This window comes from Eretmochelys imbricata, chromosome 12, assembly GCF_965152235.1.
Source record: "Eretmochelys imbricata isolate rEreImb1 chromosome 12, rEreImb1.hap1, whole genome shotgun sequence".
NCBI lineage: Eukaryota > Metazoa > Chordata > Testudines > Cheloniidae > Eretmochelys > Eretmochelys imbricata.
The window spans coordinates 33,463,706-33,491,106 of record NC_135583.1 but is presented as its reverse complement, the minus strand read 5'-3'; the positions used below and the strand labels follow the sequence as shown (position 1 = coordinate 33,491,106).

Sequence of the window (27,401 nt, the reverse complement as noted above, 5' to 3'; positions counted from 1 at the left end):
AATAAATTTTGGCTGGAGTTTTGAATGGTAGAGGGGGTGATGATTTGGAGGGTCATTTTAAAGCTCTCCTAAAGGGGCTGTGGGATTGATTAATATCACAGTTGCAATTTAAAACTGGTCTTGTTTCTCAGGTGCTTTAGTGGCTTTTAAACTGGACAGCAATCATCAACTCCTAAGTCAATTTCTGCCCTCTGGCTACTTTTTCCCCAGACGAATTTTGGCCAATTGCATCTAAACTCCTGATCTTTTAAGCTATAAATTTGAAGCAAATTGAGAGGAATCCACTAATTGTCTAAAATCAGAGAGAACTTATATCCAGCGATTTGTTAGTTCTGAAAAACCAACTTTTGGACCTTAGTGATCCATCACAAGCCCCCCAGAGTACAGACTGAGATTTAAAAACAAAAAACAGGATAATCTAACCACCTAAGAGAGATATCTTCACCCTTCAAAAGATTTTTTAAAAATCCTGTTTTATTCAACTTGCTTCACTCATAAGAAACACCTTCAGTCGCAAGAGCTGTCCAAAATAATGGTTCCCCAATCCTATTAAAGATCCTTAGGAGGGAATATAAAAAAATTTCTGAGTTAGAAAAAGTTGGATAATCAAAGAGCCCTTTGAAAGAATTTGAACTTGTGGCCAGAGGGAAAAATTCATCTGTATTTTGGACATTGGTGGCAACTACCTATGATACATGTAACTAGCTATTATTATAGTAACTAAAGAAGCCCTTATCCTCATACATGCTTGGGAGAGATTTTTTTGCCTTTCATGATACCCCATCTATCAACCATATGGTACAGTCTATCTTCATGGACCCCACCTGCTGTCCCTTTCCAGAAAGACCCCAAGGCAAGTTAGAGTTTTGAGAAACCAACCACATCATAATAAAACTCCTGGGTAGGATTTTATCTCCGCAGAAGTTTATGGGAACAATTTTGATCAGTGGGCCTCATTGTTAGCAAAATTATTTACTAATATAAATAATACAGGAATTTCTCCACCAGGTTGGTCCACCAGTATTATTTTCTTTATAAAAAAGGCAACAAATGATCCTGGGAATTATTGACTAATTAGCCTCTTAGTTATGGGTTTTAAAATCTATATCTGGGGAGATTAGAGGATTGGGTGAAGAACTGTAATTTATTTGCAAAGGAACAAGCCAGTGTCAGGAATGGCCACTCTATCATTGATAACTCTTTTGCTCATTTGATTCATAAATATTGCTCCACAGTGGATGTAAAATTTGAATAGCCATTGCTGACCTGAAATTGCCTTTTGACTCCATTGACAGAGGTCACCTCAGGGAGAAACTTTTGAGGACTGGGCTAGATTTGGGACACAGGTCACTTGCAGGTTTAAACTAGCGTTAATGGTGGATTCTCTGTAACTTGAAGTCTTTCAGCCATGATTTGAGGACTTCAGTAAACTCAGCAAGAAGTTAGGGGTCTACTATAGCAGTGGGTGAGTGAGGTTCTGTGGCCTGCAATGTGCAGGAGATCGGACTAGATGATCATGATGTCCATTCTGACCTTAAAGTCTACGAGTCTAGAACATCTGCTACTTTTTTGAACCCTTCACAGCCAAAGGGCAGCTGTTAGGATAGAGTGGCAAGGTAAGCTAACTGACCCTCTATCCATCACAAAGAACGTCCATCAGGGTTGTTTATTAGCACATTTCCAGTTAAAATTTTACAGGCTGTGATGGTTTTAGAAGGGTTGTAGTATTTTTCTTCCAAAATTGTGAACTGGTGTGTATTGGTCCCTCTTTATGTACACAGCGTGGTTTTGCTGTCCCAAACGCGTCTGGGGTTGAAGCATATGTTACAGGATTTTGATTCTTTTTACCAGGAATCCTTGACCACAAATTACCAGAAAACTAAAGTAATTTCCTTTGCCTGCAAAGCAAGGCTACACAAATGGATGACTGATGTTCCACTACATTTTAACAGGTCATGTTTTTCCCCTATTTAGGTGTTTGTTTTAATATAATAGCCAACAGGATAAACATCTGGACGAAGTAATAAAAGAAAGCATTAAGTTCTAGGCAAGCGGATCCAGGGCAGGGGGCAATTTAATCACTTTTTCCTCTTAGAGGGCTAAAGGCTAAACTCCATGACCAAATATTACGTGGCGTGGAAATCTGGGGCTGGAAAACTCCTAAGAGTCTTAGGAGTTGAGCAAAACAAGTTTTTAAGGAAAATGCTCAGCCTCTCAAATTTCACACCAGCTGCCTTACTTAGAGCACAAGTAGGGGAATGTGCTATTCTGAGTAAAGCTCAGTGAATTTATATTAATTCTTGGCTGTGTATTCAGCTTATGAATCCACAGCATCTTCCAAGGCAATGTCTGAAGGAACAACTTAACAAAACACATACCCTAAAGTTTCTCTGACTAAGTCCCTGCTTCGGTCTTTGGACTTCTTGGAACTTGACCTGGCAAGACCTGGACAAAAGTGTGAAGTCTTTATAATCATGTTTAGAGCAGAAGCTATTTACAAACAATTGGATATGGAAGATATTCCTACAACAAATACCCCCTTGGCTTTCTCATTTAAAACAATATTCAGTTCTGAGAAATATTTGGACATTTTTAACAACAACATTTTAAGGAGAGCTTTTGCAGTTCTCCATTTTCAAGCTATGATAGATAAATTCATGGAGGATAGGTCCATCAATGGCTATTAGGCCAGGATAGGCAGGGATGGTGTCCATAACCTCTATTTGCCAGAAACTGGGAATGGGTGACAGGAGATGGATCACTTGATTACCTGTTCTGTTCATTCCATTGGCCACTGTCGGAAGACAGGATACTGGACCAGATGGACCTTTTATGTTCTTATGCTCTCAGCCTATCTGAAAGGGAGGTATGCTGGTATTGAGAGACAATCACCTTTCTCTGTGCAGGTGTGGCCAGATCGAAGATGTAGCACACGTCAGCTTTCCTGTAACCTGTACTGTCATGTAAGAAATAAATGCTTAGCTCCATTCCTGGCTCAAATACCTTTTACCACACCAGCTAAAAAACAAAAATACTTGTTATGTAGTGAAAATACCTTAATTATACAGGCTGATGCGCTATTTGCCTGGTTGGCCACAAAAACAAGTACAAGTGAAAGAGAGGTTCCTTATGCTCTAGATGAAATTGGGTATTTTTAACTCTTATTTTATTTTCGTGTTGGTGAGGATGATGGGTTAATTTTGTGGGTTTTTAAAATTTTTTGTATATTTAAAATATGTATCCAATTTATTGAACTTTGTTGATTTTAAAACATGTGGTTATCTGATATTCATTATTACTTAAGACTAAAATACTATATTAATAAATTGGATTTGATTTACAGTGAATAAGCAACTGCAGTTGCCCACTTTTGATATTATAAGATCTAATACTTCAAAAGGGAAAATCTCCCTCCTATTTCAGGCCCATCAAAACTAAGCTTTGTGCCAGTTTAACTATTAGATGAACACTTTGCAAATTTTGTGCAACAGACCAAGACATCCTGAATCAGTGAAACCTCTGGTGTTATGAAAACTCCTTCCCATTTCCAACAGAGGTTGGTTGTTGGTCAGGGGTGTGTATTTTTTCACACCTCTGACCACCACAACTATGCCAGTTTAAGTTTTTAGTAGAGACAAGGACTTTTTTTTTTTTTTTAATAAATGAAAGCTGGGAATCTGGAGAACAAGATAGCATCTTGAAAGATGTGTCATTATGCCAGACTGCCACATTGGCCAATCCAATCCAAGCCCTGGCAAAAGATACGCCTGCACAACGTCTGTGGTGCTGTGGGGAATCAAAGCTAGGTTTCACAAAGCCCAGGGCAGCCTTCTATACAGTGAAACATTATTCCTCTTGCAACTGAATTACCTCTATTGGGATATAGGATTAAGTGATCAACTGTGGCAAAATGGAAGTTATCTGACACACAATCTGTTTCCTCTCACTTGAAAAACAAGTCATTTGGTTATGAATTGGGAAGTAAGCCAAATAAGTACATACCCCGTTAAATAATCATGACTTCACCTTGTCCATATTCATTGACTTACCTTATTATTTGTATTAAATACAGAGTGCTACATACAAAGCATCACCCGCTATCCTTTAATGCTATTGATTTGATTTTGTTATTTTTAAACACTAGTTTGTGCTGCTGCAAAACTGCTTCAATCTCATTCTAACGCGGTCAACGACAGTAAGAAGAGTTATAGCTAAATACCATTTTTCAATAGGAAAATGCTCTGGCTGTAGCAAATAGTAATGTTCTTACTTACAATCTGCTGAAGTAAACCCATTTCTGTGCAAGTGTAGTGACTTGTGCACATTCATTTTGTGGGCTTACACATAAGCTGAACATTAGGAAGTATCATTTTTAGATATCTGGATTGTTTAATACTTTTGTGTTCCTTTATCATACGGTTCATCTTAGATCTTGTATATTATGGGCTCATCTAAGGCCCTGATTCAGAAGGTGCCTAGCTATAAGCAGATGAGTAGTTCCATGAAATCAGCTGAACTATTCATAAGCCTGCGTGTAACTTTAAGTACATTGTTGATTTGGGGTCTAAGGGTATGTCTATACTGCAAAAAAGAAAACAACCCTCCCCCCCCCACCACACACACACACACAGGGCAGAGAGCCTCAGAGCCTGGGTCAACTGACACCCCCTCTCCCTCTCTGGTTTCAGAGCTCAAGCAGGAATGTCTACACTGCTATTTTTAGCCCTATAGCTGGAGCCTGAGTCAGCTGACCTAGACTTTGAGCCTTGCTGCTGTAGGTTTTCTTTTTTTTCCCCCCCATTGCAGTAGAAGTGCCCAAGGGGACCAAGCAACACAAACTAAATACACACTAAGGCCTTGATCCTGCAGACACACATGTACTTAACTATATGTATTAAGTAGTCCCATTGACTTCAGTAGAATTGCTCAAAAGCTTGGTGAAGCATGCGCATGCTTGCAGGATTGGGACCTGAGAGAAGAAAACTACCTGAATTTGATTTCTTCCCATATTGTAAGTGTTTATCTCTACCACGACATATTTACCTTATTAAACATACACAAAAAAAATTCACGCCTCAGGACCCAATTGCAACCATATCAAATACTTAGGTGTTTATTTGAAACAATCTGCAGTGCAAAAAAAACTGAGGCTTTTATGAGGCTTTTACCTGTTTATATGGTAAGGACTTAAATATTGCAAAGCCTGGTGGGGGGGAGAAGGGGCGGTCATATCTGTGTGGGTAGAGAGAAGAAACTTTTCTGACTACGCTGCTATACTTTTAACAAATCATTCATGGAAGAGGCTTCCTGAACTCTGAATAATCCACCATGAACAGTTTTACCAATACTGTAAAGCATCACTTGCCTTTTAAGTTTCATTTCAAAATTGCATTTTAACACAGCATACTACAACCTCAGGGCCTGAATCTGCCCCAGGATGCCTGCATATAACTCTTATTGGAGTCAATGAGGGTTGCAACATGCATCTTCAAAGGCAGATTCTGACCAGATAGGTTTAATTTACTCACAGAATACAGCTCCACGATCCATTAAACAAAATATATAGAGTAACCATCTGTCTTTGATTAACTGCTTTCAGCCTGATGGATAAACAGACTTTTTACTTTCTTCTTTTTCTCAATTGCTTTGAACACAGATGCAGTCTTTCCATAATTAAACTCAGCACTGCAGCTCCCAGACAGATTAATTCTGGAGAGCTTGTCAGGCATGTCAGCTGATATACAAGTTCTGTGTCTTGTCTCCACTCTTTTTTAAAAAACAAGAAGCAGCTCTCCTAGAAGTGACTGAATTAACCCATGAAAGCGATGCCAGAGTACAGCTCTGTTCTGCAGTTGTATGCAGGCTCTTATGGGCTGACATGTTTTAGGAACTCCTCCATTCACTGTAGTTTAGCCCAATGCAGCAAAGAAAAAAAAAAAAAGTGAAATTTCAGTCTCCAGAGATTATTTCCTGTGGACAGAGTAAATGAAGTTTAAGCGGTCCTGCCGCACTTACCGTCTACTCTACAGCCTCCTGTGGGAACATCAATAGATTCTTCTTGATACATTTAATGAATTTTATCACTAGTGATAACCCTCCACCTGGGCAATGCCATAGGGGGAGTATCTTTAAGATAGTTCATTTCTCCTCCTTTGGCTCTTTTGAGACTGCAAACGAGGGCATCAATTGTACTGATAAATATCCCGGTGGAACAGGACTGCGACCATCTGACTCATTTCACTCTTTTGCTCATTACTGAACAGGATCTTTATTAGTTACCAGCCTCCTGAATCATGTAATCATCCTAGAAGTTACGTACCAAACAATAAGACCCAAGATACAGTAGATGAATTCAAACTATTTAAGACAGATTGTTTTAGACAGAAGTTCTGATCTCAGACACATACTGTTACTTCAGTGGAGGCAGCATACACATCCGGGGACAGAGTTTAGCCCTAAATTGCTATCAATAATGAGATCCTAACTGTTTTCATTTTCCCCTCTTTCTAAACGTACCCTACAGCACATCAGAGATTTTAAATCAGAGACTACAACTACAATTGTTAAGGTTAAGTGTTTCCCATTTTTAAAAACCTCTTATTTCATGGCTTTCTAACTCATGTGTTAAAATGTTTATTCTGGGCTGAAAATTGGCATCCACAGTCTCTGCCTAGAAGCAATTTTTCATTTAAGCAAAGTTTCCATTCCAATTTTTTTTTCCAGCAGTTAAAATAAAACTGCTGTGTCATAAGAGGGGCTTTAAGAATTCCTATGATTACATTTCATTACAAAGAAGCGTTAATTACCATTAGTTTGAAACAGATTTAATTTGAATTATTTATAGTCAAAATATAATAATTCACCACATATTGACTGCCTCATGATGCAGGTCAAGACCCAGGAAATGCCACTCAGTAGCCGCATACAAGAGAATGGCAATATGCTTTCAAAACAGCTGAAAAAGCAAAGTCTCACAATTATGCCAAAACTCTGCCAAATGAACACAGAATTTAGTTGGTGCTGGAAAAAAGAACAATGGACTAAATTCTGCTCCCAGCAACCCGCAACGTTCTTATGTACCCGAGAGTATAATTTTAGCACCACATGTTTAAGTGTTGCTAAATGGTTATAATTATGCTTATCTTCCTCCAGGGGAAGATTTCCAAAGGCACAAATGGGAATTAGGCACCCAAATCCCACTGACTTCCCTTTGTGTCCTTTGCAACTTTGAAAATCAACCCCTACTAAAAAGAATAATTTTATATATAAATGAAAAAAACTTTTGAGAAGGGAAACTACCACAGTTAATTATTCTAAGTAGTTTGCATTTAAATGATGTCTTTCATTCAGGAATGTCTTTTACAACCATAAGCAACTGAATCTTCACAAACTCCCTGTTGAGGGTAATAGTGCTAAACCTACCTTATTGTACAGATGAGTAAAATGGGTCACAGAGAGTCACACAGCAAGCCAGCAACAAAGACAGGAACAAAACACAGGAGTCATGGCTCTCACGTAGGCAAACATCACCTCCACCAATGTTCCCTCGAATTTTTTCCACCCATGTGCAGAATAAATGTTATGTGCACCAAGGTAATGTGCAGATGTGCGCCACCAGTAGAAACAAAAAACCTAGATATAATATATATTTTTAAAAGTTACCAATAGGGATACTAACTCCAGCCAGGACAAGTTAGGCATTTTAGAACTCTCTACTCAAAGAATTAAATTTAAAGTGTAAGAGAAATAAAAATTATGAAATGCATAGACCAGTCAAAAACGTAAAATAACATACTTGAAAGAATAAAATTACAGAGAGTATATATGCATTACAGGAAGTACCAAGAAATAACAACAATAATGTTGGGAGGTACGTGACAGAGACAGAGTGTGTGAGTGAGAGAGAGAGAGAGAGAGAGAGACTGTGTGTGACAGAGAGACATACAGAATGTGTGCGTGAGACAGTGTGCGCACGCGTGTGCGAGACAGACATTAGAAAGACAGTTTGTGACAGACTGTGTGTGTGTGTGTGATTGCTTGCATGTGTGACACAGAGTGTATGTGTGAGACACAGAGACTGTGTGTGTGTGCTGGCTGCTGGGGAAGGTTCTGAGAGACGCCCACCTGCTGTCGCCCCCGTTCTGCAGAGCTGGGATACATGGGGGCTGGGGGTTGAGACAGAGTGCGTGCACGCTCGCGTGTGCACGTGTGTGAGGCAGACAGACAGTGTATGTGCTGGCTGCCGGGGAAGTCTCCAAGAGACCATGCGCTGTCTCTTTAAGGCATTCACCCGAAGCCTAGTTCAGACCTCAGAGCTGCTGAGAGTCCTGATGAACCCTGTCCTCTCTACCCTGCTCTGTGGAGATGGGGTATGGGGGCTGGGGGAAACCCTGACATCAGCACCCTCCCTTTCCACTCTGCCCCCCACCCCACACACACACACTCTGCACAGCCAGCAGGAGAGTCCTGGAAGCAGCTGCAGCAGCAATGTGGCTGCAAAGTGGGGCGAGGGGGGGGGCACACCTGAACACACGCTGCAGGCTGGATGTGCGTGGTTCTGCTAATCAACGACTCGGCTGCCCAAGCACACAGCTTACAGGGAACACAGACCTCCATTCCTGTCTGCTTCTTTGTGTGCAAAAAAGAACATGGTGATTCTCCCTTAGACAATTACTACTTATGACATACCTAGTATGTTTCGCTTCTCAGAAACGTGCTGTAGCTGCACTTTCATTCTAAGGAAAACTATATAACTTTTATATTCCATTTCTCCTGTGTACTTTCTCTTAAGTCTTCATTCAGATTTGCTTCACTGGCATTACTTATTTGCTATCACAAACTCAAGAATCTCAATTTCAGTATTGCCAGCTCCACATATTCACCAACCATGAATCTGGCAAAAAAGCATAAGATTGGTTTAAAGATCATGAGACATCTTTAAAGTTAATACATTTGAGGGTCTCTTTAGTTGCTGTCTTGCTTTTAAGTCTTTAGGGTTTACAATTTCAAGCTCTTCTTCCCAACCCCAAGTAGGACCTTATATAAATCACAATTTCACAAAGGGCATGGAAATCATGAAAATGTCCCCACACCATGATCTTTTAAATATTTTCTTTAGAAAAGGAAAATGTCTACCACAGTCTTTCATACAAAAAAATTAACTTAGCTAGTCAATTTCAAGGACAAAATGAATTTTACACCTCAATTAGTCAATTTAGGACAAATGATTACTTGTAAAATTCATTCCGTCCTTGAAATTGACCAACATTACTTGTAAAATTCATTCAGTGCAAACTCTGAAATTCAATACTTTGCTATTTACACTGCCATGTATTTTCTAAAAATAAATTGTGATTTACACAGGGTCCTAACCATGAGGAGTAGAAACTTCTTTCTTTTTTAAATGAAAGCTCAGGTTCTCACGACTGCAAGAACTGAGATTTTCAGAAAAGTATCAAATATTGTGAGACTGGCAATAAAATCATCAGAGTTAGCAACAATTAATTTTCATCCATTGATTTTTAAGTATGAACACTATCTTTTACATTGTTTTGTGCTGTCTTACTATAAATGAGTCTTTTGTAAAAATGCAGGTAAAGCTCAATTTCACTGAAGTCCCAAGGAACACCCAAAACTTCTATTAAATTGAGCGGTCACAGAAAAGATGGGAAATACATCTTACTGGGAAACAGAGGCTTTTTAAAAAAAAGTTGTGTGGGTGGGGAATTAAAAAAATTGGTGTTTTCCTCTGGCTACTATTTAATAGAAAAAGTACATCACATAGCTATTTTATGGCAAGATATAGATAATGAAAACTTTTCTGAATACTTAAGGGTTAACGTCTCCCCTACCAGCAAGCATACACAGTCTGATAACTAGCAAAACCTAAATTACCCAGCTCCACTACCCAACCCATTCCGTGTCCTGAAGAGAGTGGTGGGGGCTGGGAATAGTACAGCTGGCACCATGGCTACTGCAAGTGTAGGACTGCAGAAGAGCCACATGGCACAGTTTTGGGAAGACAAGAGGGGCAGGATTACATCCTCCAATAAAGCACCTTTGTTAAGCCCTTTTACTCTGGCTTGGTGCAGGAAAGAGGCCATGCGCCCTTCGTATGTGCTGTAGTTTGTAACGTTCACAGCGGTATGCTTCCTTTTTTGTACTAAACTTTTCTCCCTCATTCAATTAAAAAAGGAGCAAGTACAAGTTTCTTTTTCATAGCTTCTTTATTCCACACACACACTTACAAGACTTATAACTAGTGGTCTAGGGACCAAAATGTTTTAAAGTCCATTAATTTTGTGAGCCTCACTTTTTGGTGGCTCAGCTTAAGCTACCTAAGGGGTTCTTTGCTCTTGTGTAGAGAATGTTCCTGCCAGAGGATAGTTGGAGTGTGTTGATAGCTTAATAAACATTCATGTTTATAACCTGAGAAACTTTCTTTAAACATTTAATACTCTAGAGGGAGAGACTGCCTCTCTCCTTATGCGATCCTGCCACAAATGTAATTAAGAGAACTCTTGCACGGAAATTCTCTTTGTAGGTAGAAGGAACAGGGGTACAGGTTTTATGAGGGCTTCCCCGCCCCAACTTTGGAATTCACTCATTTATTGCCTTCAGGGCATGCTGCAAAGCCCATATTTTTGAACAGATAGGCGCAGAGGTTCGAGACAGCTAGAGCTAGGCTTGCCAACTTTATAATTGCACAAAACTGAACACCCTTGCCCCACCCTCGCCCTTTGCCAAGGCCCCACCCCTACTCCACCCCTTCTCTGAGGCCCCCACACCCCACTCACTCCATCCCCCATTGCTCACTCTCCCCCATCTTCACTCACTTTCACCAGGCTGGGCAGGGGGTTTGGGGTGGAGGAGGGGGTCTCTGGGCTGGGGCCAAGGGGTTTGGAGAGTGGGAGCAGGCTGGGGTAGGGGTGTGGTCTCTGGCTGGGGGAGTGGATGGGGGTGTGATGATTCTGAATTGCATTTTTATTTGATAGTAAGGTTCCTGTAGCTTACAAGTTATTAAAAAAACTAAAATAAATAAAAAATGGTCCTCTCTCGCAGGTTGCAGCCAAGTTATGAATGAATTGGGCTAACATTAAGTGACTTAGTAGATTCCTGCTCCTAGCACAGATAAAACACATAGTTCCTGAGAACAATCTCTCTCAGGCAAGAGATTACCAGCAGATGGGAGTTTATCACTTAGTTTGGCTATAATATTAATATAATACTTTACAGGTGACAATCACTGTATAACTGCAGAGTTCAAAGTGCTTTTACAAAAGGAGGGCATTATTTTAAAACTGGGCAGGAAGAGGTGCAAAAAGGTTAAAATGACTCCCACAAGATTGTATAATATAATGTATCAGTGGCAGAACTAGGAATAGAACAAAGCCTTGGCCATATTAGATCATACTGCTACAGCACCAATTACAGAAAATAATCCCTGTGCTTTGTTTAAAAACACAGTGGGTAAAGTAACTGAGTTAGTAACTTTTCCCTATGTAACTTTATTCAATCAATATACCAAGAATTGTTTGGAATATTACAGTTCTGTACATGTTAAAAAATAAATTAACTATGGAAGTTAGAGCTTAGAATTGAGAACACTACTAGTGCACAGCATCAGGATATTCAATTTCTACAAACTGCAGCTCTTCTACCATTAAAATAACATTTCCCTCTAGACAAAGTCATCCAGAGATTGAGAAAAATGTCAGTGTCAATTCATCCATTGCATGTTTGATGAAATTATACACAAATATGAATATACTTGTAATTTGACTCCTACACATTGCTGTGACAGATGAAGAGTTAAATTGCTGCATGCCCTGGAACAGTTCTAGCATTTTCATTTGGCACAAAGCCTGCTTTGATAGGCTGAATACTCTGTAAAAGACAACGGGGGAGAGGGGAAAGAAAGGTGTTTAAATGCAAGATTCAATCATCCTGGTTTTACTGTCTGAACTAAACAAAAAACTTGTTGCTATAGGTCATATATTTAAATTCCACAACTATTCAGTTCTCCTCGTTCCCCTAAAGTAGCAAAAATATTAATTTGTAATAAATCATTTACAGCCAGAACCTAAGCATGCTTGGGAGATGCATAGAGCACTCAACTTTTGTTGAAGTGAATGATAATTGAGAAGGTATAGAAACCTCACAGGAGCAAGCCCTTAGCAAGTACTTATATGCTATTCCCAGTTCTTGCTATCATATAATTAAGATGACCACATGCATAACGAAATGCAGCCACACAGGCAAGACAGCAATGCTATTGCATTACATAATTATAACAGATGCAAAACAGTCAATCGATTAACAAACGGTAACTGGAACATAACAGATGCTTAGTTAGATAGAGTGGTTAAAATCCCACTATACACCACATTTGAATAATTCTCATGTTACCATATTCTTGCGTGTTACCATTCCAGACAAAGCAAAGCAAACTGTACAGATAAGAGTTTCAAATGGAAAGTAAATAGCTTGACAGAAGGAAGAAATGTTTGTAACCACGTAACCTCGCCATTATTCAGTGCTTTATATGGTATATTTCAAACTTGTCTAAAACTGACTCTACAGCACCTGCAACTACCTATAGATGAGGGAGAAAGCAGCTGCCTCCAAGAAATTCATGGGTGTTTTTTTCCTGGTTTCCTTTAGAGTGGATTCTCAAACTCAAATTCTTTTGGAGTTTTTGGTTTTGAACAAACTCCAAACAAAGCAAAGCCACTTGATTTTGCATGATTTGGAACGAACATGATAAATCAGTGCTGCTCAAAGGTTTATGAACTTTTGGACAAATTTCCTTACGAGAGATTCTCAGAGCTCCATAGTCAAACTTCATTGGGCACAGAGGTAGAATATCAAGGTGGAAGATAGTGGTGCTATTGCAAATATCAGAGGGTGGTTAAATATTTCATATGCAAATCATTTTAGATTAAATGCATTTAAAGCAAGGACTCTTGCCACTGTTTCCGCATGAATGAAGTTTTAAAATACATAGTACCAAAACCTACCAGAGTTAAAAGCTTCAGTAGCAGGGTCATCTCCTTGAATTACAATAATGAGTCCAACCATTCAATAGTTTTCAGTAACACTGGCCCTTTGATTTTACATTTTAAATACCATCTTTTAAAAGTAGACACCCCACCACCCCCCCCAGCCAAAGTTTGCATCTATTTAAAAAAAGTGTTTTCTTTTTCCTTTCACTTTCAATCTTCCCTCCTTCCCCCTCTGTATTACCAAACTATGTCTTGAATAATACATACTAAGTTTTTTAGCAGTGGGTGGAATGCATATGCAGGCTAAGAACTTTACATGTTTGCTTGTTTTACATTGTTAATACTTGAAAATTAGGAGCCCATTGTCTAAACCGCAGCCACTGTATCACAAACATGAGGGGCATGGCAAATGGGACAGTTTGAATGCCTCTCATATCCAGATTTGCTCTGTCCCCAAGACTACTTACATTGTTTTTTGCATTGAAAACCATTGGTTAGATCTTTCCCAATTCTAGGTTACCATTCTTCCACATTTACCAATGGCTATGACAATAAGCCCACCACCACTGTTCTATAACATCAACATCCCGTAACACTATCAACTCTTCAGGATGAGACATTATTACATCACTGTAAAGCTTCATGAATATTTTATATAAATACTAATGAATTTGACTGAGAAAGTGAAAGTATGCTCCTGTTACATCCTAAAGGATATAAAACTTAAGAAGAATAAGGGCTATTATAAAAGAACCCAGAATACCTTTCTTACTTCCCCCACCAGACTAGCTTCCTCTTCCATTACTAATCGTACGGTCTACTTATGTCACCAGCACAGGGATGCTAGGGATTCTTGTCAGATCAGGACACTGACAACTGTAGAAACACTGCTTCGTGAAACTGGAAAAAGATAGGTAATATTGTCTGCTGAATAACAACATGGGACTTTGAAGCAGTTAGTAAGGATGAAGGGAAAGATACATACTGAAACTTGGGTCTTGAAGTACCAGTGGAATGGCTTTTCCAAGGATGAGGGCTCAGATTTGCTCCACTTTATCTTGATTAGAAACGTTTAAAGTATGAAAAATACCGTGGATGTCCTTTCAGCATGCTCTATTCACATAGACCAGATATCCCATTGGACACATTACAGTTGGTTGGTCTGTGTCACAATCCTGAAGTTATTATAAAATACAGTCATTTTGGATATACAATCTTAGAAATGAAAGGCTGGAAGGGACCTCCAAAGGTCATCTAGTTCAGACCCCTGTGCTGAGGTAGGACCAAGTAAACTAGAACATCCCTGACAGTTGTTTGTCTAACCCAGTTCTGAAAAAACCTCCAAAGACGGGCTTCAACAACCTCCCTTGGAAGCTTATTTCAGTATTTAACTACCTATATCTCCTTTGCTGGAGATTAAACTGATTACTTCTTGCCCTATCTTCAGTGGATATGCAGAATTAATCGCCGTCCTTTGTATAACAGCCCTCCACATAGCTGAAGACTTAACTGGTCCCCACTCAATCTTTGAGTCTCAGGACTAAACATGCCCAGTTTGTTTTGTTGGGGTTTGTTTGAACTTTTCCTCTTAGATCAGGTTTTCTAAGCCTTTTGTCATTTTTGTTGTTCTCTAGACTTCCTCATTTGTCCACATTCTTCTTAGAGTTTGGTGCCCAAAACTGGACACAATAACTCCAGCAAAGACCTCACCAGTGCCAAGTAAAGAGGAACAATTACCTCCTATGCCTTAGACAGGACACTGCTGTTAGTACACCACGAAGTACAAGCCTGTTTTGCAACTGCACCACACTGTTGGCGCATATTCAATTTAATTTTTCCTTCTTAAAGTGTAGTACTTTGCATTTGTCCTTATTGAATTTCATCTTGCCAATTTCAGACCAAGTATCCAAGGTCATGGTCCTTTTGAATCCTAATCTTGTCTTCCAAAGGGCTTGTAACCCCTCCCAGTTTAGTGTCACACACAAGTTTTATAAGCGGACTCTCCACTCCATTATCCAAATCACGAGTGAAAATATTGAATATTAACAGCCCCATCACAGACCCATGTAATCATGCTAGATACCTTCTCCCAGTTTAATAGCAAACTATTGATGGATTTCTCTGAAAAATCAGAAGTCATAAGCATGTGCCATTTGAGTACTCTTTTTCAATACAATGCACAAAGCTTCCATACATGTTTATTGGGGAGGGAGGGAAAGAGAATCCAGAAGTTGTGGAGGAAAGAGCTTCAAAAACATAACCAGAAATATTCATGCTTTTAGTTAGGTCACACTTGTTATTGCTGAAATATCTCCTACATCACTGCTGCTTGTACCTACAGAGTCATTGTTGCTGCACAGTTAATGCAGTATGATGTACAGATCAAAGAGAAATTTTGCCTAAAGATAGTTGCATATATTGTACCTTACATGTAACCTGAAGTTTATGCAGCTGAGAGATTTTAATTTCTTCCAAATGATCAAAGGAAGCGCGCCTCTCACCTTCAATAATTAGAGCTGAGGATTCATGGCAGGTTGATTTGACACAGCTCTCACACAAGATGAGAAAGTGAGGTCGTCACACATCAATGAAAACGTATGGATTCACAGACAGCTGTATGAATTACTAGCATGTGATGAACCTTCCTTGTTATCTGTTTTGTAGATCAGTGCACTTGGATGAACATCAACCACAATGGGAACTCAATTTATCATTAAACTTAATATATTATTATCTCAGAATTATAAAGTCTTATTTAAATAATTGGGAGTCTAGTTTCAAGTGACTAAAGCCAAGAGATTCAAAAATTGAAGCTCAGATTCTGTCCTTATTTATAAGAACAGACACAGCTATGAAAATCTTGCATTTAAGTTTCTCTCTCCAACAATATTCTAAGTCTTTGAAAGATGTTTTATATACATTTACTTTTAAATGGTTTTAGTCTCTGGGAAGCAAAACTCTGCAGCTCTTGCTTTTATATGTAGTTGTGCTGAATTACTGGAACTATTCACAAAGGATTGGGTCCCTTGTACTTAGAATTATAGAATATGAAATTAAGCCTCCCCTACCTCCAAAACACAGCTGCAACAACAACACTTCCCAATCAATATATTTACAAACAGTAGTTATTTGAACCTCACAACACCCATGAGCCAGGAAGTATAGCTTCCCTGTTAAAAATGGAGAAACTAGAGCCAAGAAAAGTTAATATCAACATTTTTAAGTTGGTTACTAATTTTAGGTGCCCAGCCTGAGATACATAAGAATGTTTTAAGAGACCTTAAGTACCCATTACCCATTTACTTCTGCTGGAGTACTCAGCCTCTCTGAAAATTAGGCCCTAAATGCCTCTAGTAGGGCACCCAAACACGGAGATACAACATGAGCAGCCACTTTTGAAAAGTTTGGTTAAATCGACTTGTTCAAAGTCACTCAGTAAACAGATGCTAAAGCTATAAAAGAGAAAACAGGAGTTCTGACCTTTGGCTGCATCTTCTAGCCACTAACTTGCTGCAAAATATGTAAGGTTTCTTTTAATTTTTATAAAAAGCCCAACATAACAAAAATGACCACCCTGAATTTATGTAAACCTATATTTTTAAAAGGACGACTTTGGTAGAGGGAAAAACAGTAAATTTTTGATTCATCAGAATAAAAAGAAAAGGAGGACTTGTGGCACCTTAGAGACTAACCAATTTATTTGAGCATAAGCTTTCGTGAGCTACAGCTCACTTCATCAGATGCATTCTGTGGAAAATACAGTGGGGAGATTTATATACACAGAGAACACGAAACAATGGGTGTTACCATACACACTGCAAGGAGAGTGACCACTTAAGATGAGCTAATACCAGTGGGGGGGGGGGAGAAAACCTCTTATAGTGATAATCAAGATGGGCCATTTCCAGCAGTTGACAAGAATGTCTGAGGAACGGTGGGTGGGGGGGAGGGGGATAAACATGGGGAAATAGTTTTACTTTGTGTAATGACCCATCCACTCCCAGTCTCCATTCAAGCCTAAGTTAATTGTATCCAGTTTGCAAATTAACTCCAATTCAGCAGTCTCTCGTTGGAGTCTGTTTCTGAAGTTTTTTTGTTGAAGAATTGTCACTTTTAGGTCTCTAATCGAGTGACCAGAGAGATTGAAGTGTTCTCAGACTGGTTCAGACACGGCTGCTACTCTGAAACCTATCAGAATAAAACATATACAATCTTTCTTATCAAGCCTGAATCAAGTTCATGTGCTAAAAATAGTGAAATTTTTTAGAACTGTTACAGAAGACCCCAAAACACTGATTTTCTAGCTGTATACATCATATTACACGTTGAAAGCCTCCTGTACATCCCGACACAGCCAAGAGCAACTATCCGACATAAATTGTACTGATTCTAGACCTGCATATCCAGAACAAAATTAGCTAGCCTTTCTTTTCCTGTAGCTTGCTGGTATGCTATGAATGTGCTGCCCCTAGTCAGTAGTTAAAATGCAAGTACTGACGCTATGGTACCGATGATATAATTATGATAGTTTTGCAAAACGTCTCTGAAAGGTGTTAAATCAGGTGTGTGGTACAACAGCACCATCTGCCAGATCAGAGTGAAAAATACAGTAGTCGCAGAGGCAACTACCTAAATATTAAACCCACCACTTTGCTGCTGAAAAGTAAAGCCCAGGTGTGTGGTTGACTAGGTCGTAGTATGGAGTCTCTTTCGGACTTGACTTCTGGCCATACACAAAAGGATATTAATCCAAAAACTTGATGAGAACATTAGAAGCCTAGGACTGGATTGGCACTGCTGCAATATGTCATGTTTGATATACACTGGAAGAAATATATAGGGACTCATATATACCTCTTTGGTACTATGTAATTCTAACCACCATAATGCAAACTATTACACACCACCTTTCATCCAAGGATCTCAAAATGCTTCACAAACAGCTTACAGCCTCACAAGATTCCTGTAAAAAAGAGATTACTCCAGCATCCATTTTACCCATAGGTAAATTGAGGCAAATAAAGTTTGGATGACTTGTTTCAGAGATAAGTTATTTCACAGTAAGAAGAGAAAGGAATTTCAAAATTGATGATGGTATTTGCCATTTTGACTGGGAATCCTCTGCTCTAATTATCAGATCCCACTTTCTTCCAGTTAGTGCTTGAAGTATCGTTTGCATTAAATAATACACACACATTCTGTACAGGAAGGTAGGTCAGAGTGATGAGAGAACTGTTAAGATAAGCAAATATCAAGCTATTTGAATTAGTGCCAGGGAAACAGCAAATGCCATTAACTTTTAAATCTTTTTTCTTTTCTTGCTGTGGAACAAATAGTTTCAATAATGGAAGGATTTATTCCTGCTGGATTGTTTCTATGCCGAGATAAGTGCATTATGTGTGGGATTTTCTGCATGTCTAAAGGTAGACTTTCCTAGAGCAATACCATGTTATAAACAATAAAGACCCTTAGGTAAAGGCATGGTCTCAATTTTCAGTGTCAGACTTGCTTACATACCAAAAATCTGTAAGCCACATAACTGATTCCTGTTTATTAATAAGTATTACTACCGTAGTACGCCGGAGCCTCTGTGATGCAACAGGATCCTATTGTGCGAGGTGCTGCACAAGCAGAACAAAAATAGATTCTAAACTCTTTGGGGTAGAGATTAAGTATAATATAAACAGACAACAGGATACAGACAGGGAAGTGCAAAAAAACAATGAGACAATACTAGTCAGCATGACCAGTAGTGGCATCAGTAACCTAACCTCTGTCAAGTATTTGTAGTCATCATGGCACAGGAGAGTTTGAAGGAGAGATTTGAAGGAGGAAACATTGTCAGTATTTATGGGGAACATCCTGAGACAGGATGAGAGAAAGCACAAAGGTTCCTGTTTGAAAATCTAACATATGGGCAATGGAGGCTGGCATCCATGGCCGATGGGAGGCGATTTGATAGTGAATGAGAGAGGACAGGTGTGCCGGGATCCCCAGAGTACAGCCTGGGACTGTTGGACCACTGTGCCCCCTTAACTCTCCAGCCTGGGCTGTCTCTCACAATGCCTTCCTAGTGACCAGCACCAAACCCCTCCAGACACTGCTATCACTCAGCACAACCCCATAAGGAGACCCAACACCCGGCTAGATTGCATGAACACTCCCTGAGCCACTCTTGAATCACACAGAGAAAGGCTCCAGCCAAATCCTGCCAGCTCCCAGCCTTATACCTCAGGAATATATGGTCTTGCAGTGCAAATTTATTAATTGGTTCACTACTTCATCAATGGAAAGTGGATACACACTAGCCTTTGCAAACCTGAGCAGACTACCAAACGCTTCAGGCAAACTCACTGGTAGGGATAAACAGTTAAAAACTATCTTTTGGAGTCAATAAATTTGTTTAAGAGTTAGTTACTAAAATAAAATATAAGCACAGTCTAAACTCTCAACCCTATTAAAGTGGGCAACACCTTGATTAAGCAGTTTCTCACCCCACTGGATATTACAGTTCATATTACGCAGGTTTCACCCTTGAAATCTGGGTCAGTCCCCTCTGTTGGAGTCTTCAGTCTTCTCAGTGTCCTTGCTACTTGCAGCGTAGGTGATGGAAGGAGCAAGGCCAAGCATGTGGCCACTATGTTCTGTTTTATACTCTTAGTCCATGTGCTTGGAGAACACAAGTCCAGGCATGGCTGGTGGGTATTCCTGAGTCCCCTGGCAAGGTTAAACAATTCCCCTGGTGTGTGGCCTTATGCAGATGAGCCATTGAATTGTAACTCCCTTGCTGGACAATAGCTGTTGATGTTTGTTTGACACCCGCCTGGGCGTTGATTACTTTCCTTGCATGTATTACCGACAACCATACAACACAATCTCATAACTTCATATGCACTAATGCTATACATATTTAGATATTTGGGCAGTTCATAACCTTTCCCCGATGCATATAAAGAATGCCATGTAAGATAAGATCATAATTGCATATAAAGGAGGAACATGGGAGTTACAGGACGCTTCCCCCAGGTCGAGAATGTCACAATAGGTAGTGTGGAGTTAGGCCACAAAGAGTCATGAAAGTGAAGATAAGCAGCTTATGTGTGGGAGGCAAAGAGTGTTGGGATGAAGGAAGGCCAGGACTGAGGCAAGGGTCACCAGAGGTAAGGCGGAGGATGTGGATGTGGGATCTAGATTTGTGCTGGTGAGAGGTGCGATAGATAGGGTAGAGAGGGGAAGCAGAGTAGGTAGAGGTGGTGGAAACTGTAGAGGGACACGATAACAAGGAATGCAGATAGGAGGGCTGATGCTATGACGCAAAGGACAGACATGGGTAGTGGCAGATGGACACGGTTAAAATAACAAAAACGCACACACAAACGACTGAAGTTCTGAAGGTATGTTCCCAGAGCCAAGTACCTGCAGTCTGGCTCCCCTACTACAGGCAGAGCTCCCCAATGAGAGCCCCATTGGTGCCGAGGGGATGAGGCCAGGCTGTGATGGCTTCCAGCCCCAGGTCCCTGCTGTCTGGGAGCAGTACCATTATATTTATTATTCCTGCGGAAATTCTGCGCCACCATGTGTGTGCATATTTCATGAGCTGTGCATATTTTTCTTTGTTTGGGTTTTTTGGGCAGAAAATAGCTTCTGCTGAAAAGTTACTACAGTTCTTCCTTTTGCCCACTAGAGGTTGCTGTGATGCCTAGAACACAACGGCCACTCCTGGCCAGACCAAGCTATGACAGGAAAGAAAAAGAGCATGCCTTCTTTTTAGTACTTGTCGGACCAGGTCAGGCGACAAGAGATATGGGGAGACAGACAGCGTTAGGCTGCTGAGGGGTCAGACAGGGGCTCATGAGGGCTAGTGGAGGAGGACAGACTGAGGCAGGGGTTGAATGGGAGTGGAAGCACAGGGCCACAGAGGGGAGGGAGGTGCACATGGAGATGAGAGGAGGGGGCTAGCTGAGGGGTTGCAGGGACATATCGGCAGAGAGGGAGGGAGTGCAGAGCTACAGGGAGGAAGGCTGAGTGGGGGCACAGACACATGGGGACAGGCCATGAAGGGAAACATGAAGATGAGTGGAGAGGGCTGGCTGAGGGGGCACAGGGACACATGGGGATAAGGACACACAGACACATGGGGACAGAGGGAGGGGGCATCTGAGTGAGGGTGGAGGGACACTTAGATGGGGGTGCAGAGACACATGGGCACAGGAGCAGAGGTGCCTGATTGAATGGGAGAGGCTAGAGGTCAGCCAGGGTCTACATGGGGGACGTTCCCTAACAATCCCTTCCTGCCCCCCCCAAAAAACCTGTTCCATATTTTTCCCACCTGTACCCAACAACCCTCCAAGTTCACACCCAGGCTCCTTCCCAGCAATTACTTCCCTCTCCCTCAGCTCCTCCTTCATCCCTGACTCTCCCAAGCTTTTGCACTGCTTCTGTGGGGTACGAGAAATACAGTTCTGAACTGCAGTTTAAATGAATTACTCAGAGTTCTGTATTAATATACCTAGTAAGGAATCTATTTGTCAAAAAACATTTCCTGAATCTTTTTTGTTGTCTGTACTGTTACAGACATACTTGCTGACAGGTATTTTGAAATATATTACAAAAATAATTGAAACTGCTGTGATTATATGGTATTATTTTGACAAATAAAATATGGAGAATTTTAAAATATTGTGTGCAGAATTTAATTTTTTGGCGCAGAATTCCCCCAGGAGTAATTTATAAAGCATCATCCATCTGAGGAACTCGAAGAGATTTGTTGACATTAATGAATTTAGCTTCATAGCAGCAGATAAGTGCAATATCACCCTCACTTTATAAGTGAGGAAAATGGTTTGCTCAAGGTCACACAGAAAGTCTACAGCAGAGTCAGCAGCAGAACCCATGTTTCCCAACTGTTTTACCCATAGGACTATCCTTGCCCTCCAAAAATCTTCCTTTTTAAGAAGCGTCAAGATTTATTTTTATTTCAGACATTACAAATCTCTCTCTCACCTCCCACAATATACTCAATTATTTCCACCTGTTTTTGTATAATTTAAACCAAACTGTTTTACACATTTTGCAAGTCCATTAGGATGTTTTGGGCTCTCATGGATTTAACACATTTGTAATTATAAGTCTTGTTTCCCTCTTTCCTCCAATTGAATAGCCAAGGAAAAAGAAAACAAAATTAATCAGTTTATATCATATAAAATAGCATAATTAAAGTTTATTCTCCCAATAAAAGTAAAACCAGTAAGGTGGATTCTTATAGGAACTTATTGTCTTGGACTCCAATATAGGATGGTTGGCATGCCTTGTGATTTGATGGCAAAATCGTTTTACTAATTAAGCATTTTAAATAGCAGAGAATCAGCATGCTAAAAATTGGGGTATTAATGAGCTGGCTGCTCATTCTTTCTAATTTATGTGGTTCACTACAGCTGCTTACTTTGCTCCATTTAACTGCTGATTTAAAAATCCCTATGCATCACTGCACAGAAGTTCAGGTTCATTTAAAGCCATGACAAATAAGACACCATTTACACAAGACATTTTGCCATTTAAGGATTCCACGTTAGAGAGCAATTCCTTAAAAGGGTTATAACAGCTTGATCCTCTTCACATAGGCAAAACAAGCCATGTTATTATATGTTTGGGTCTCTGACAATGTTCCCTCTAATTTTTTCCATCATGTGTAGAATAAACGTGCAGATGCGCGCCATCAGTAGAAACAAAAAACCTAGCTATAATCTACATATTTTTTAAAAGCTACCATAGGGATAATTACTCCAGCCAGGACAGGTTAAGCATTTTAGAACTCACTCCACAAAGAATTAAATTTAAGTGTAAGAGAAATAAAAATTATGAAATGCATAGGTCAAAAACTAAAATAACACACTTTGAAAGAATAAAATTACAGAGAATATATGTGCATTGCAGGAAGTACCAAAAAGTAACAACAACAATACAAGTATATGTTGGGAGGTGAGAGAGAACGACTGTCTGCACGCTGGCTGCTGGGGAACTTTCTGAAAGATGCCGTGCGCTCTTTAAGGCACTCACTGAAACCTCTCCAGCTCCTGACTGAGCCCTGTCCCCCCTTCCCCGCTCTGCAGAGATGGGGTACATGGGCGGGGGGGAGGGAGGCAGAAAGAGAGACAAACACACACACACACACACACACACACACAGAGTGAGAGCTGGTTGGTGGGGAAGTTTGAGAGACCATGCGCTGTCTCTAAGGAACTCCCTCACTGCCCAGAGGCTCATTCAGACCTCAGCAGCTCTCTCCTGCTCCAAATCCTGAGCCCTGTCCCCTCTCCCCTGCTCTGTGGGGATGAGGTATGGGGCAGGAGGAGGGGGATGCCCTGATATCAGAACCCCCCTCCCCTCCTGCTCTGCACAGCCAGTAGGAGGGTCCAAGGAGCAGCTGCAGGAGCAATGTGGCTGCAAAGCACCAGGGCGGGAGGGGCACCTGAACAAATGCTGCCAGATGTGCGCAGCTCTGCTAATCAAGTGTGTGGCACTTAATCACTCCTGAGCAGCCACATAGCTTAGAGGGAACACAGGTCTCTGATATGTTGAGTACTTTAAAAAGTAGTAAAATTTGAAATGTTGACAAGGCTTATGTTTGAAGCAGTAAACCTCACCCCACCTCAGCCAACTGGAATTAAAACTTGTGTAAGATTTCAAAAGGCATGTGTTCCACTGTATAAGAACAAGGAAACTAGAATGAGAAGTCTATTTGTAAGATTATATGATATACTTGACTTTAGTAAGCACCCTTATAGTCTTAAGAAAGCCAGAGGTTTTATTTTATTAAAATGTGAGGCAGTATGGACTAGTTGACTGTCTGTGGGGAAGGGTCCAAAAATCCTTTCCTCCCCATACACACTTGAGTTCTAAACCCAGCTCTACCACCATAAAATGAGAATAATATTTGCCCACCTTTCTCACATATGCTGTATGGTTTATGGAGTTAATATCTGCCAGGAGGTACCAAAAAATCTGAACTAACTTCTTAACACTCCATATAACACAGTTAATATGCTAAAGGCAAGAAAGGAATGAAAGTACATAAAACCATTACTTACAAAAGAGATAGATCCTGATCCTACAAATTGCTCTGCATAGATAGATCTGTAAGCCTACACAGAGTACCGCTGAGATCAACAGAACTCCATGCAAGAGCATGGCCCTGCTCACACAGAGCATTGTCCAGGATCAGGGCAGTAGTTAGGATAATATTGCTCCATTCCACGCTATAACTGTGTCTGAACATATTCAGATGGAAGTGCAATCTGTTTTAACAGTACAAAGTACCAATATCGCATCAGAATCCACTATGGGACAATGCTAGCAGATCTCAATCCAAATTCAGGGCTCAGTATCTTACTTTTCAAACGTTTACATATTAGAGATCAATCCTACAAATAATTAACCATACGAATGAATAAATGTTCACAAGAGTACGCCCATTATATACGTATATAGTTAAAAGCCAAAAGAAATTTTAAATCAGAAGGCTAAAATACATACATAATGCCTTATAGTTTCAGATGTTATGCATAAATTTTACCTTGGAACACACTGCTGATAAGATGTGAATGTTATTAAAAAGGTTAATAAATAAGGTACCCTCTGAACAATGAATAACTTTCCATAGATCTTGGTTTTACTCTTACCAGCCATGAATTTAAAAACAAAAAACAAAACAAAAAGTAGCACATTTTTCCTACTTTCCTCTTAAGATTTTTGAAAATTAGAAACTATAATCATGCTTACGTGATTTAAGTAGTTCTGACACTTAATTGATTTTTGGAGTGTTTTCTGACATTCTCCAAGTGACTGAATACATGTCTCTGAAATAAAGAAAAGCATCAGTAATGCGATTTTACATTTTTTTTTTAATTGTTGTTGTTGTTACCGGTTAAGTTTTAGACTCCTTGGACCAGATTCTGACATAAAGTACACTAATGTAAAGCTGTAGTGATTCTACTGATCTCTGTTGCCATTATGCATTGTTTGCTTAGTAACAAACCCATATTAGCACTGTACAAGACATACAGGGCTTGTTTACACTGAAAAGTTACATCATGGTGGAATGCAACTGTATGTATTCAGGTAAAGGATAAGACTGTTGCATTTAACATAGCCTCTGTGTAGGCAAGGGCTCACGTGACAAAGCTATGTGTTACTTACCCCAGCTCCTCATGGTTGCATTCCTACTGCAATGTAACTTCCCAGGGCAGAACATGGCAAACTTGGCAACTCAGAACATGGCAAACTTCTTCCAGATTTACAACAATGTAACTAAGATCAGAATCTGGCATCTTGCTCTAGATACAGAAAGTGATTCCAAGGGCCCTGACTGACTAAAATAGAAAAACAGACACACAGATTCCAGCCAGACACCTGTAAATATGATAATCTCAAACATCTCAGACCTTTTGGCAATTCAAAGGGGGCACTGCAGGTATTACACTTGTAAGGACTAATGAACAAAAGAGGTACAGATTCTGGCCGTACAAAGAGCAAAGATGATAGATTTTGAATTCTAAAGCACCACCTGATTTAAATTGCTCATTGTGGAATTGACATTTAGGACAGACCTCATGGTTATGCTATTTAATTTTTTTTTTTGTTTTACAGTAGTACCTAAAGACCCCAAGCATTTGCAAGGCTCCATTGTGCGAGGCACTATACATACATAGCAAGAGACAATCCCCACCTCAAGGAGCTTACAATCTAAATAGACAAAAGGTGGGAGGAAGTACTATTACTTATTTTATAGATTTGGAACCGAGATACAGAAAGATCAAGGTCACACAGGCAGGCTGTATTTTCTACTGAATACATCCGATGAAGTGAGCTGTAGCTCACGAAAGCTTATGCTCAAATAAATTTGTTAGTCTCTAAGGTGCCACAAGTACTCCTTTTCTTTTTGTGAACCAGACTAACATGGCTGCTACTCTGAAACAGGCAGGCTGTGGCAGAGTTGGGGTAAGCCTAAATTCTTCAGACTTTGGGTGCCCAATTTGAAACATTTTGAGGTGCCTGATTTTCTGCTGAGCACCCACCTTCTGAAAATCAGACTTCTTTAAAGAGGCCTCAGATTGGGCACCCAAAATCATCAGTCACTTCAAACTACAGGCATAAACCTAGATTTCCTGAGTCCAAATATAGTGCCTTAAAACAAAGGCTATCCCACCTCTGCTAGTTTCTAACACAGGTGCTTAAAACCATTGTTCATACCAGCACTGATGCAGGATTTGGCTTTGCAACACTGGTGATTCCAGGTTTCCCATGCAGACTTAATTAGTCAGCATGGCCATCTTCTATACCTATTCAACTGCATGAACTATAAATTGCAACTGCATTTGGACTGCTCCCAAAAGACACTTCCCAAGCCTAGAGACAATATCCGAGTTACAGCAATACCGGACTGGGGTACAGAGGAGTCAGGTTGAGCACCACAGTAGAGTTTGAGCATCATGAAAATGTGATATGCCCTTACTCAAAAGACAGACTTCTGCATGGTTCAGTAGTAGCCCCTGAGGGGGTCACTATAGGGAGGAAAGAGGAAGGCTCTGACCACCACCAGCCAGCACTGCAGACCCAGATTTTCTAATACAAAACCAGAGCCGCACCGGGTAGGTCTACACTGCTCAGGTTTGGGCCCTCTTCCATCCACACACAAGTCAGTCTGATGAGGGTCAGTGAGCACTCAGGCCCAGGGTTCCTAGATCTGCACGGGGGGAGGGTGACTCCGATTGAAGCCCTGTTATTTTGCATCATGGGCACAGCTCATGCCACATACATACCCCAGCCAGTCGGGCCCCTAGTGCCGTGTGGAGCCGTTAGCACGGCTGAGAGACCTAGGGCCAGAGCCAGTCAGTCAGGGTTACAATGCAGTGCGTGTGGACGCTCAAGCCGGGGCTTGGAAACCTGAGGCCCCAAGGCCAGGTCCCAAAGGCCCGGGTCTCCAGCGTGGGCACCGGGCAGCCGGAGTCCGGGACTCAGCCATGGGGCGGGGCGGGGGCTGATGAAACGAAAGCAGGGCTGGGGTGGCCAGCAGCTCGCGATGACCCCCTCCCCCGACCAACTGGGGCGGCCTCCCTTACCCAGAGCCCGGTTGGCCGAGTCCAGCCTCCGCAGCACAGAGCGCAGCTCGCTCGCCTTCAGATTCCCCGCCATGCCCCACAATCCCTGCTCAAAGCACGTTGGGAACCGCCATCTTGTTGTACGGAACCGGCAGCGGCGTTTCAAGCGGCCGCCCCCTTGCGGCGCGAAACCTGCTTGTGATCACGAGAGCGCCGCCATCGTGTTGTACGGACTCCCAGAAGGACCCGCCCTACGGAAGCCCATTCAGTTCAGTAAAGCCACCGGCGACGGTGCCCCGGA

General features: G+C 40.8%; 1 protein-coding gene and 1 long non-coding RNA gene across 3 annotated transcripts in view; both read right to left on the bottom strand.

Moving 5' to 3' along the window:
- HSD17B2 (hydroxysteroid 17-beta dehydrogenase 2) overlaps positions 1-2,947 on the bottom strand; it is a 30,626-nt gene extending 27,679 nt beyond the window's left edge. The window contains exon 1 of the mRNA XM_077830746.1: positions 2,771-2,947. The gene's annotated coding sequence lies outside the window, so the exon portion shown is untranslated. The remainder of the gene's footprint in view (positions 1-2,770) is intronic.
- A 2,954-nt stretch (positions 2,948-5,901) lies between these two features.
- LOC144272610 (uncharacterized) lies at positions 5,902-27,342 on the bottom strand. 2 transcript variants are annotated; one of them, XR_013347598.1, is made up of 5 exons: positions 27,122-27,342; positions 24,783-24,859; positions 11,789-11,886; positions 7,423-7,632; positions 5,902-5,970 (listed from the first exon to the last, which is right to left on the bottom strand). It is a non-coding gene; the product is annotated as an uncharacterized LOC144272610 (long non-coding RNA). The 2 variants fall into 2 exon arrangements; XR_013347597.1 differs by lacking the exons at positions 5,902-5,970; positions 7,423-7,632 and having other exon boundaries at positions 10,212-11,886.
- Positions 27,343-27,401: the final 59 nt, after the last annotated feature.